This window comes from Cibotium barometz, chromosome 31, assembly GCF_041138505.1.
Source record: "Cibotium barometz isolate CiBa-2024 chromosome 31, ASM4113850v1, whole genome shotgun sequence".
Lineage (NCBI taxonomy): Eukaryota > Viridiplantae > Streptophyta > Polypodiopsida > Cyatheales > Cibotiaceae > Cibotium > Cibotium barometz.
Window position 1 is genome coordinate 19,717,573 of NC_141076.1, and position 14,466 is coordinate 19,732,038.

Sequence of the window (14,466 nt, forward strand, 5' to 3'; positions counted from 1 at the left end):
ATGATGAAGATAGTCGAGTATCCCACAAGATCAAAAGGACATGTATGGTGTACATCCCAAACCATCGAAGATGAGATGGCAGTAGCTTCTGGATCAAAAGGAAATCTTGACTCCAAAGAAATAGTAGCTCCAAGGTTGAAAGGAAAATTCATAAGCCCATCCTCTCGACCATAGTGTAAATCTGGCACAAAAGGTATCCACCAAAAAATCTTGCAACTTCTCGCTAGAATGTCAAATGGTTCTGGCATAAAAGAGCCATCATGAAGGCTAAGACTAAGATATGTCATAGGTGCATTTGAATGTTGAGCCACATATCCAAAAACTATGCTGCTCAAGTGGCAGACAATACATCTAAAGGAAAATGTCATGTTTGCAAAGAACATTGGCTCGTGCTGACATCCATAAAAGCCAAAAGAACATATCTCAAGGTCAGCATCATGCGATGGTAAGGGTGAACCAATGTTGTCATCCTAGGTAGCATCACTCAAATTAAATGTCAAATATACGATCCAGTACGTCAATAGGTGCATGGACATGAGCCAAACCATACACTACCTCCTCATGTTCAAAACCCTCTATGTGTGTATCATAATCTAAGATATGAATATACTCATTAGCATATTCATCATAATCATCACTGAAAAATAAAGAGGTATCTTCACATGAAAGATAAATGGTTTCATATCCTAAGTCATCATCTATGGCATCCGCAGAAGGACTCCAAGGCCATCATCATAAAAATGGTCTATCTCCATCAATGATGCCCCTATGTGACCTAAATCCCATGATAAATCTGTCTTGAACAATAATATAGGGTCTAAGGATATGTCTAAATCAAATGCCCCTGTGTGACCTAAATCCCATGATAAATCTGTCTCCAATAATATAGGGTCTAAGGAGATGTCTAAATCAAATGCAAATCTCTGAAGATCTATGCCATATGATCTACTATGAAAATGGTCAATATGCATAATCCTACTACGATGTCTCACATCAATGAAATTATCACTACTCTCATGCACTATCCCTGATTGCTCAAATACATGAACTCTATTCACACGAATAGTGCGAGGAATGCTGTGAATACTAGACTCTAGCAGGGGTATCTTTCACTGATCGAGGGAACATCATGTTTCATGAGACATCAAATTGTAGTTAGCCCCTGTATTGCGACAAGATCTAATTTTTGGCTGAAGCTTGTTGAGGTGGTCATTCCTAACCACAACGGAGGAGGCTTCACCTCCCATTATTCCTCTTCTAGGTCAAGCACTTGGGCCATGTTGACAATGATTTGTTTTTGCCAAAGCTTGGCTTGCCTCGCTTTGGCCTTTTGTTGGGTGGCTTGTTTCATATCCTCATGGTCCGTTTTTTGTTGTTTCTTATTGTGGATAGCTACTAAGGTGGCTTCAATGAGTGGGACATAGTAGCATTTTAATTTTTTGCTATTGAAATAGCTAACCATTTCAACACCATCAAGTGTTTCTATGTGCACATTACCTTGTGGGGTTATTTCAGTGACTAGGAAGGGTCCTAAACCTCCGAGCTTTAGTTTTTTTTAATGTGTCTTTGTACTGAATAGGAGGACCATGTTGCCCTCATTCATTTGTTTGTCTTTTAGCTAGTCATCAAATCATTTTTTATGCCTTAGTTTTTCGACAATCATGTTGTATATAGCTAGAAGTTATATTTCATTGTGCTTTTTAAGCTCAAAAAGGTGATAGCCTAAGACGTTTCGTGTGAGCTTCTCTTGTACCATGATGAGTAATATGGGGACCAAGAACTCCATTGGCATGACCACTTCGGTACCATAGGTTACTCAAGAGGATGGCATTGGTTGTTGCCTTGTAGAAAGTTCTATAAGCCCAAAATGTTGTTGGTAACTTTTGTTCCCAATCGTTGCAGCTGGCCTCTACAGTTTTAGTCACAATGGCACACAAAACCTTGTTCATGCTCGTAGCATGGCCATTCTCTTGGGGGTGAAAGGGAGAGGAATTTCTATGAGTGATAAAGAACTCTTGTAAGAGGAATTGGATTACCTCATTAACGAAATGTGTCCCATTATCGCTCACAAGCTCAAGGGGGAAACCGAAGCATGTGATAGTTATTTTCCCTCCATCTAGATTGGAGGAATCTCATGATGATCTCAATGTCCACTATGATGGGTGGTGTATTGGAATCCTTTAATAGATGATCAATCCAATCACAATCACACATGAAGTGGAACATGTTGATGCCCTACATCAGATCTACAAGATTGTCCAAACCAAAGGAGTAAACTAAGAAAATGTAGTTAAACCTTTGAACCCCAAGGTTTGGAAATTCACAAATAGAGAAGGGTGTAGAGTGTACATGGACACTTATGGAACATCTACTACCATAAGATTCTCGCAGGAGAAACCCCCTTTTGACCATGCAAACACTCGCTTAGAAAAAGGGTTCCCTTCAATGTCAATGAGCGAGTTTCCAACTATAGACCCTTTTAAGAAAACTCTATTAGAAAATCTAGAACATCTTACCTCAAGCTACCTACCCTTGGTTGAAGATTATTGTCATGTGAAAGTGTTAGTTGTTCACATGACATTACCACAACATACGACCATTTCATCAAGTTTGTGATTGCCTCATATGTCTCAACTTAATAATGAGCCTTTGGACTTCTTGGGAAACCTAGCAAAGGCTCCATCAGAGGGACCAAACCTCTGAGAGTATTGTTGAGTGCTTATGCCCAGGTTGGACTCATGAGATACCCACAATACTACCATTTATGCCAAGAAGTAGCATGGCTATCCCTTCACCCAAGAACAGTTTTCATGCCTCAAGGCCCTGAACCAAAATCACCACTTAGAATGCCATTCATACTACATGTAGTATGGACCCCTCTAGTTTCACAAAGGACCTTTAATGGCTCCTCAGACCATTGGGGATATCTCCGGAATTCAAACTCATGTCAAACATCCTACATCTCATAAAAAACAACCGAAGATTCTTTAAATGATCCATCCTCCTCCCAAAAACACTAAAATCATCCAAGAAGACTCTCATGAACTTTGTCAGGTATGGTTGAAAATTCTTGTATGCTGTATCTTGAAAAGAACAAGGACCAATCATTAAGCCAAAGTTCATGAGAGTGTGCTCACTAAATCTCCCCATTCAGTGATAAAACCAGTCTTATCCATGTCCTCTTCCTCCATACGGACCTGATTATAGCCTCAAAACCCATCCATAATTTAACTATACATCTCATGACCAGCTACATCATCTAATAGGGTGTCAGTAAAAGGCAAATGAAATGGGTTTCAAATGGTTGCTGTATTTAGCTTTCTACAATCTACCCACATCTTGAACTTATCATTTTCCTTTGGTACTACCAAAATTGATGGTGATAACCAAATCACTTTATCCAACAGGTTCGATAAACCCTACCCTCAACAACTTATCAATTTCTTCCTTCACCAGTTTGGCATAATTTAGATTCATCATATACCTATGTTGGCTAACTGGGAACGCATCCTTCTTAAGAGTAATTATTTGCTCGTATATAGAAATATCTATACCTTTCATATCTGAATACTCCCAAGAAAAAATGTCTTTGAACTCCATCAACAAATTAAATAGATCATGAAGGAGCTAACCTCCAACCAAGACACTTACTTTCACTGGTTTTGGTTCTTCCTACTAAGAGCCAAGATTTAGCTCTTTTAATTCCTCCGCATGAACATGGGAAGACTTTGCATATATGATCAGCCTCCTAATGGATTTCTAATCATTTTTCTCCAACTTGTTACCTGGATCATCCAAGACTGGTTCAGAACTCTGACCCGGATCTTCCATAACTATTTTTGAGCTCTACCTGAATCTTCCAAAACTATTTGTGAGCTCTAATAGCTTGCAAAAACCCGATATTCCTGCAAAATCTTCTCATTATCAATCTAAAAAATGGGCACCACTATTGGATTAGCAACGAGATACATATCCTCCTCCTCATCTTCTATGTCACTTGCAAAATTGATAGTCTGAGCTACCAATGGCCTATGGCATTGCTTCAGGAGAACCTTATGCTGAATTTTCTTCTTATTAAATCTGATCATAATGATTTCGCCACCCCAATCATGGTTAAGCTTGGCAAATCTAAACCAAGGTCTTCCCAGCATGTCATATTAATGCTCTTCAATATCCATCTTGAGAATCATAGAATTTACTCTAAATTTCAAACCTGTCACTCTTCTGTTCTGATTCCTCAAAATTCCAAGCAGCTACAGTCTCCTTTGGTATGCCATTTTAACCTCAAAATGGAGCTGGCTATAGAACCCCCAACTTGTTATGCCTATTGAAGGACAAAACACTGAAGGTGGTTCTATTAGATGGTGATTAAGAGGTAAATAATTGTTAAAGGTAGTTAAAATCTCTTCGTTTTTTTGAAGTATGAATGATGTTTCTGTAACATTTGAGCAATTTGTGCTAGAAAATAGAATAGAATATGGGTTCGTCATAGTTGGTATCAGAGCGTAGGTTGCGGATATTGTACGTCTTGGATGACTAATATTATTTTCGATTTCTATGATACAGCCAAGAATTTCTTTCTCTTGAGAATTGTTTTGCAATTTTGTTGTACAGTCACAAGATGGTTGCACATCAAAGAAATTCAGTCAATCTGGGGCAAGAAGAGGAGGTTTTACAAGGATTATTGCATGCGGGTGTAACTCCAGAGGAAGTTATCGGACTTATTGAATAGGAATCAAGAATTGGAGGAAAAAATAAGAGTCATGCGCACTCGAGCTTCCATGAATTTGAATGAAGAAGACAGAGATGACTGAGAAGATGGGGAGATGAAAGATTGTCTAAATTTTGATGATAGATAGGGTCAATGAGAATGGCAAGGAGCAAGAAATCTTGATGACCAACAAGAAGAACCTAGTGAAATTCATATAAGTCCTCAACCAAGAGTTTCTCCACCAGGTTGGTTTTGACCTTTTAGTTCATTGAGCTATTAAGGAGTTGTAGGATACAGTGCAGGGGCCATGAAAACTACTATCAGCACATGATTCAAATCGAGACATGTAGATGATTTTTCCCTCAAACAAGTTACAAAGAAAAGGTCACTACCAACTTTTAATGGAAAGGGGAAGCGGAGTGAAGAAGCGGAAGCATGGATTGAGCAGCTTGAAGATTATTTTGGAACATGTAACTTCAGTGAGGAAGCTAAGGCAAAGACAACAGTACTTCTTTTAGAAGGTTTTGTAAAATTATTGTGGAAGTCTATTATGTGCAGCAAGGACTTACGGAATGAGGACATCACGTGGCCTCTAATAAAAAGGCATATGATTCAGCATTATTATCCACACCAGAATACCATAGGAAGAAAATGAATGAATTTTTAAACTTGGAACAGAGGGCACTTACTGTTGTAAAAATATCATGATAAGTTTTGGGACTTGTAGAAATATTCACCCTCATTAACAGAAAAGGAAAGAGCCTCCCGATTTGTGAATGGATTAAAGAGCGAAATCAAATTTCTAGTTAAGGCAACTACAGTCCAAGATGCTATGATACATGCCATGACATATGAACAGATGGGAAAGAATAAAGAAAGTTTTGGAAATAAAAGAAAGAGATCAAATCCATTGTATGAGATGAGAAGGGGAATTTTATGTAAAATAGGAGAATATAGACTGGCAAGAAAAAGAATGGTAATCAGCCTTTCCCATATTTGTCCCCAGAGATGGTAGAAAAGGCACGACATGAAGGCTTATGTTTTCGTTGTTTACAAACAAGTCATATAACTTATGAGTGCAAAAACAAACCAGCAACACGTGAGGCACGTGAGGGACTAATTAAAAAGGATTAGAAAACCAGACAAAATGTGCAGGAGAATGTACGTGGAGTTTCAAGTAATGACAATGCTCATCGAGCAAAAGGAAAAGCTGCTGCAACTGTGGCCGAGGAGATTGAAGAATATGCACATGGCAATGATGTTCTTCATGCAGGTAAGGCCAAAAACCGAGCTTTGATTATAAGGATTCCTATCAAGATTACAAATATGTTTTTCAAGTGTTGATTGACTTGCGAAGCACCCAAAGTTTTCTATCACCCCACGTGACAAAACAGTTAGGAGTAACTGAATTTTGTCAAAAGAAGCTTATGGTAGAGCTTGCTTTGGGAAAGAAATAGACATGTAAGGATTATGTGAAGAATATGCCTCAAGCCAAAACCAGATTTCCATGTGTTGCCTTTAGGAAGGTATGATGCCATTTTAGGGATGGATTGGTTATTGGCCGAGAAAGGGTAGAATAATATGTCATGAGAAGTGGGTTTGCATGATTAGAGATGACGATAAATGTTATTGTTTACAGGGTCAAAGATGTGATGTAGAATTTAGAATGATGTCTGCTATACAGTTTGTTAAAGCAACAAGCAAATGTTGTCGTGTATATGCCATGGAATTGCTGATAGAAGTCTTAAGGAACAGAAAAAGGGTGATGATCGTCCTTTGCTTCAAGAATTTCAGGATTTATTTCCTAATGATTTGACTGAATTGCCTCCGCATAGATTTATTTCCTAATGATTTGACTGAATTGCCTCCGCATAGATTTGCAGATCATGAAATAGAGCTCATACTTGGGGCAGAACCTATATGTAGAGCTCCTTATCATTTATCTGTGGAAGAAAGTGCAGAGCTAAAAATGCAATTGTAGAAATTTCTTGAGCAGGGATTTATTAAGCCTAGCGTGTCGCCATGGAGTGCTCATGTACTCTTTGTAAAAAAGAAGGATGGGACTATGCGGTTATGTGTTGATTACAGGGGGCTCAATAAGTTAACAATCAAGAATAACTACTCATTGCCAAGAATGGGAGAGCTTTTTGCTCGACTTGCAAGGAGTTGCATATTTTCTAAAATCAATCTGCGATCTGGTTATCATCAAATTCACATCAGAGAAAGTGATATAGCAGAGATTGCATTCAGAACATGTTTTGGGTATTATGAATTTGTTGTGATGCCATTTGGATTAACAAATGCACCCACTACTTTTCAATGTGTGATGAATTGCATTTTCCATGAGAACTTGGATGGCTTTGTGTTGGTATTTTTGGATGACATATTGGTGTTTTCCAAAAGTAAGGAAGAGCATGAAGAACACTTGCCAAAAGTGTTTCATATATTACTAGAGAATAAGTTGTATGCAAAGAGGTCCAAATGTGAATTCTTTAAAGACAAGGTGGAGTACTTGGGATACATTATATCTAAAGAAGGTATTTCAATGGATTCCAAGAAGATTGCAACCATTCTAGAATGGCCAACTCCCATTTCTATTAAAGAAGTTCGTGGACTTCTTGGACTTGCAGGTTTTTACCGAATCTTCATTTTTGAGTTTTCTCATAAAGAAAGTCCTATGATGGACCTTTTGAAGAAGGGTAGAATATTCATATGGATTGTATAATGTGAGCAGAGTTTTCAGATTTTGAAGCATGCATTGACTACAGCCCCTGACTACAGCCCCTGTGCTTAAATTGCCTAAGCTTGGAAAAACCTTATTGGTTGTATAACGGATACTCGTATTATAGCACTTGGTGGGGTTTTGATGCAAGATGGGCATCCAGTTGCATTTGAGTCATGTAAGCTGAAACCTCATGAGAGTAATTATTCAACATTTAATTCGAAATTTTTGACTGTTGTGCATGCATTGTGTGTATGGAGACATTATCTCCTTGGAGTTAAGTTTCAGTTGCAAACTGATCAATCTGCTTTGAGGAATTTATTTAGCTAAGCGGAACTGAATGCAAAGCATAGAAGGTCGATAGAATTTTTGCAAGAATATGATTTTGAAATCATTTATAGACTAGGACAAGAAAACAAAGTGGCCCATGCATTGAGCAGAAAACCAGAAGTTGCTTTAGTGAGTGCAATCACTGTCACACATAATAGTTTGGGAGAACAGGTAGAGAGTGAGATTCCAAGAGATTCTTTCTTTAAAACAGCTTTTGCGAGTTTGACAAAGAAATATAGGTCACAAGAGGAAATAGATACATTTGCAAAGTATGAAGTAATTGATGGAATATTATATTATGAGAAAAGGTTATGCATACCTGATGTTGTCGAGATCAAGAGCAAGTTGATGCATGACCTTCATGATATTTCCACAGCAGGACATCTAGGATTTCAGAAGACATACACTAAGGCTAGAAAGAGTTTCTTTTGGCAGGAATAAAGTTACCATTGGATGTGCCAGAGATGAAATGGCAATGTATATCAATGGTCTTTTTTACTGGGCTACTAAGGACTAAAGGAGGTTATGACATCATTTTTGTGGTGGTAGATAGGCTTACAAAAGCCGCTCATTTCTTGCCTATAAAGAGTTCATATACCGCTATGGATGTGGTAAATATATTTGTGAAGAATATCTTCAAGCTACATGGTATGCCTAAAAGTATAGTATCGGATCAAGATTCTCGATTCACTTCAAATTTTTGGCAAGCATTCTTTAAAGCTATTGGGACATCACTTGATATGAGTATTGCATATCATCCTCAAAGTGATGGGCAAACAAAAAGAGTGAATCAAATCTTGGAGGATATGTTAAGAATGTATTGCATGGATAAACCTGGAAAGTGGGATGAATACTTACATATGGTGGAATATGCATACAATAGTAGTCCACAGTCTAGTATTGGAATGTCTCCATTCAAAGCATTACATAGGAAAGATTGCATGTCACCTGTATTATGGTATGATCCTATTGGGAAGGTTGAGATAAGTAAACAGATGCTTGATGAAATGGAGATGCAGACAAGACATAAATAAGAGTTGATCTAAATTGTCAAAATAGTTATGCAGACAAGAGAACAAAGCCAAGAGAATTCAATGAAGGTGAAATGATATTCTTAAAGAAGAGTTCAATAAGACTTGGGAAGTTTAAGAAATTAGCACCTAGATATGAAGGACCTTTCAAGATACTTAAGAGGATTGGAACACAAGATTATCACCTACAACTTCTAGAAGGAGTGAAAGCACATAATGTATTTCACATTAGCTTATTGAAGAATTCCGTGGTTGATCCAAATAACATATTGGGTGACACTACAAGAGTGGAAGAAATGGGCAATTTTGAGATAGAACCAAAGATAATTTTGGATCACAGAGGGTTAAGGAGCTTAGACATCAAAATAGTCGATCTCTTAATAAAATGGAAGACATATCCAGCTGAAGATGCCACTTGGTTGTCCGAGGATCATATGAGGACTCAATATCCTTAGGTCATGCGTTGAGAACAACGCTCTTTTTTTACCCGGGAATAATGTAATGTACTCATATGTATGTATTTTTTGGGTCCATTTGACTCGGTGATTTTTATCATCTATATTTAATGTTGAAAAGTAGGAAATACTTAGAGGACATAAAAGATTCAGTTTGGTCACAAATTTAATAACTTAGATATGTCGATTTTTGGGACTTTTCATGCATGTTTTAAGGTGTCATTTCTATGCGATTTCTATTCTATACTTAAACATTTTAGATAATGTATAAGAGGGTCATAGTGAGTTGTTTAGCCTAAAGAAAACTCATATGAGGGTTTACATAATAAATATAACCGCTCGCACGCCCGAAACGGGGCCCGAACACCAAATTAACCTTTGATTTTTAGTAACGGCCTCGCATGAGGGTGTAGATATCTTTATTTGTCAGAGAGATAAATTAAATAAAGTAAGTTCATCATAGGACGAACAAAGTCCGTGTTCAGATAATTGGGAGATTCCACATGGGGTGGCCGGTATTCACGAAACGAATCCAACACCACTTTCCACTGTTAAATTTAAAAAAAAAACGTATCATCCCTAATTTGGTTCGAATGCGTGTTTTTAGAAGAGATTTTCTATCTTTTGACAATTTCATGCATGATAGTCTACTAATTCTTGTGGGTTGTTTTTTTTGGCTTCTTTTCAGAGCCTTCAGGATTTTCTGTGTAGGATAGAGAGAGAGAGAGAGAGAGAGAGAAAGAAATTTTGAGATTCGTGCTCGTCGTCCTTGGATAGGGAACGTGGGACAGAGATTGTGATTTATGCCCTCTGGGAGCCATTTGGTAGAACACATAGTGGACGAGATTTACTAGAGGCATACCCCGAATAGCCCCACGAAACATCCAAAGTGGTGGTTGGGTGGACGGGTGTCGGAGAAAGGCCCTATTGGCTAGATCTTTTGTTGGTGATTATCTCTCTGACATTTTTGAGATTTTTGTATTGATGAATATTATTGTTACTTTGGATTTGTAAACAAATATGATTTATTGAAAATCTCTTCATTTTTCTGAAGTATGAGTGATTTTTTTATAAGATTTGAGAAATTTTGTGTTAGAAAATAGAACAGAATATGGGTTCGTCACAGTTTGTCTTAGAGCGTAGGTTGGGCAATCCGCACCACTTCATTGCGGATATTAAAGGTCTTGGATGACTAATATTATTTTCGATTTTTGTGATACAACCAAGAATTTCTTTCTCTTGAGAATTGTTTTGCAGTTTTGGTGTACAGTCACAAGATGGGTGCACATCAAACAAATTCAGTTAGTCAATCTGGGGTAAGAAGAGGAGGTTTTACAAGGATTTTTGCGTGTGGGTGTAACTCCAAAGAGGAAGTTATTGGACTTATTGATAGGAATCAAGAATTGGAGGAAACAATGAGAGTCATGCGCGCTCGAGCTTCCATGAATCTGAATGAAGAAGACAGAGATGACCGAGAAGATGGGGAGATGGAAGATCGTCTAAATTTTGATGATAAACAGGGTCAACGAGAACAGCAAGGAGCAATAAGAAGAACCTAGTGAAATTCCTATAAGTCCTCAACCAAGAGTAGCTGCACAGGTTGGTTTCGAGCTTTCAGTTCATCGAGCTATTAAGGAGTTGTAGGATAGAGTGCAGGCCGTTAAAACTACTATGGGCACAGGATTTAAATCGAAACATATAGATGATTTTTCCCTCAAACAAGTTACAAAGAAAAGGTCACTACCAACCTTTAATTGAAAGGGGAAGTGGAGTGAAGAAGCAGAAGCATGGATTGAGTAGCTTGAAGATTATTTTCGAACATGTAACTTCAGTGAGGAAGCTAAGGCAAAGACAGAAGTAGTTCTTTGAAGGTTCTGCAAAATTATTGTGGAAGTCTATTATGTATAGCAAGGACTTATGGAATGAGGACATCACGTGGCCTCTAATAAAAAGGCATATGATTCAGCATTACTGTCCACCAGAATATCATATGGAGAAAATAAATGAATTTTTAAACTTGGAACAGAGGAGGGCACTTACTGTTGCAAAAATATCATGATAAATTTTGGGACTTGCAGAAATATTCACCATCATTAACAAAAAAGGAAAGAGCCTCCCAATTTGTGAATGGATTAAAGAGCCAAATCAAATTTTTGGTTAAGGGGGTAATAAGCCAACTACAGTCCAAGATGCTATGCTACGTGCCATGACATATGAACGGATGGGAAAGAATGAAGAAAGTTTTTGGAAATAAAAGAAAGAGATCAAATCCGTTTTATGATGAGAAGGGGAATTTTATGCAGAATAGGAGAATAAGGGTAATCAGCCTTTCACATCTTTGTCCCTAGAGATGATAGAAAAGGCACGATGTGAGGGCTTATGTTTTTGTTGTTTATACAAAGGGGTCATAGAACTTATGAGTGCAAAAACAAACCAGCAACATGTGAGGAACGTGAGGGACTAATTACAAAGGATCAAAAAATAAGACAAAATGTGAAAGAGAATGTACGTGGATTTGCAAGTAATGACCATGCTCGTGGATTAAAAGGAAAAGGTGTTGCAACTGTGGCCGGGGAGATTGAAGAATATGCACATGTCAATGCTGTTGTTCATGCAAGTAGGGTTGAAAACCGGCTTCAATTATAAAAATTCCTATCAAGATTGCAAAATAATGTTTTTCAAGTGTTGATTGACTCGGGAAGCACCCATAGTTTTCTATCACCCCACGTGACAAAACAGTTAGGAATAACTGAATTTTGTCAAAAGAGGCTTATGGTAGAGCTTGCTTCGGGAAAGCAACAAACATGTAAGGATTATATCAAGAATATGTCTTTCATTCATAGGTGACCTCAAGCCAAAACCAGATTTCCATGTGTTGCCTTTAGGAAGGTATGATGCCATTTTAGGGATGGATTGGTTAGTGTCGAGAAAGGCTAGAATAATGTCATGATTGGAGAAGACGATAAAGATTATTGTTTACAGGGTCAAAGATGTGATGTAGAATTTAGAATGATGTCTGCTATACAATTTATTAAAGCAGCAAGAAAGGTTTGTCATGTATATGCCGTGGAATTGCTGAGAGAAAGTCCTAAGGAACAGAAAAAGGGTGATGATCATCCTATGCTTCAAGAATTTCGAATTTATTTTCTGATGATTTGACTGAATTGCCTCCGCATAGATTTGCAGATCATGAAATAGAGCTCATACTTGGTGTAGAACCTGTATGTAGAGCTCCTTATCATTTATTTGTGGAAGAAAGTGCAAAGCTTAAAATGCAATTGCAAAAATTGCTTGAGCAGGGATTTATTAGGCCTAGCGTGTCACCATGTGGTGCTCCTATTCTCTTTGTAGAAAAGAAGGATGGGACTATGTGGCTATGTGTTGACAAGGGACTCAATATGTTAACGATCAAGAATAAGTACCCATTGCCAAGAATGGGGGAGATTTTTGATTGGCTTGTAGTGAGTTGCATATTTTCTAAAGTTGATCTGCGATCTGGTTATCATCAGATCTGTATCAGGGAAAGTGATATAGAAAAGACTACGTTCAGAAAATGATTTTGGCATTAGGAATTTTTTATGATGCCATTTGGATTAACAAATGCACCCACTACTTTTCAGTGTGTGATGAATCGCATTTTCCAGGAGAACTTGGATGGCTTTGTGTTCGTATTTGTGGATGACATATTGGTGTTTTCCAAAAGTAAAGAAGAGCATGAAGAACACTTGCGAAAAGTGTTTCACATATTGTTAGAGCATAAGTTGTATGCAAAGAGGTCCAAATGTGAATTCTTTAAAGATAGGGTGGAGTACTTGGGACACATTATATCTAAAGAAGGTAGTTTAATGGATCCCAGGAAGATTGCAACCATTGTGGAATGGCTAACTCCCATTTTTGTTAGAGACATTTGTGGATTTCAAGGACTTGCAGGTTTTTACCGAATCTTCATTTTTGAGTTTTCTCATTGTAAGATCCCTGTCCCTACCGCGCAACGAATTCAGGGGTGCTAGCAGTGGAGGTAGCACTTCTTGCGCAGGGCACGGTCCCACACTTGGGGCCTCACCCACGGATATCTGGATAAGAGACTAATCCATCGGTTCTTCCAAAACCAAACCCGAAAAAATTTCCATTACCCAAAAAACACGGGCGATTCCTTTAGGATAAATTTTTTCTAATGTAGTCAAAAGCCTTAACTCACTGAACTGATCTGACCGAACCCGTAAGTCCCATAGTCAGATCAGGGAAAATATTGCACTTGGATCATAGAGACCCACGCTTTTTTCCTCATTGAGAGGCATAGCCGTTGATTCTTTTCCATGGAACAATTTTTGTCCGGGATTTACTCCATCTATTGCACCATATCAGAATTGAGTCTCAAATTAGGGATCCATCAGTCCAGCCTAACCCCATCCTGTCCTGTGGGTTAGCCAATCGTCCAACCATTGTAATGATGGGATCCATTGCAATGATGGGATCTATGGAAAATATTGCACTTGGATCATAGAGACCCACACTTTTTTCCTCATTGAGAGGCATAGCCGTTGATTCTTTTCCATAGAACAATTTTTGTCCGGGATTTACTCCATCTATTGCACCATATCAGAATTGAGTCTCAAATTAGGGATTTACTCCATCTATTGCACCATATCAGAATTGAGTCTCAAATTAGGGATCCATCAGTCCAGCCTCATTAGTCCCGTGGGTAAGCCAATCGCCCAACCATTGTAATGATGGGATCCATTTAAGAATTTGGTTAGGTTTTGTCCCGGTTAACTGGAAAAAGAGTTCCCAGGCCCCCTAGCCGGATATTCATGAACTAGTCACACCACTTACACACCCAATATAAAATTGCCTTTTTCACAGAATCAGCTATCTTTAAAAATAATCATTTAATGAAACCATTGTGTCACTGATCATAATCCTCAAAATCTCTGGTGGAATCCTTATTTCCAAACATTCTTTCATCGGTGTACCTATGGCATCATTGGCAACCAAAAGGCTCACCACCTGTCCACTCAGGGGTCTTTTCCATGGTTCCTAGCTCATAGTACTTGACAATATATTCACATATCAAAATGGAATCTCCGTTGAAGATCAACCAACGGATCCATAAAAAAGAGCCACGAACTCATCCGTTGAGGACCAACAAGGCCAATCAACCAGATCCATGCCCGAATTCAGAAAACAACTCTTACTCCTTGTTCCAATATCTTCCTC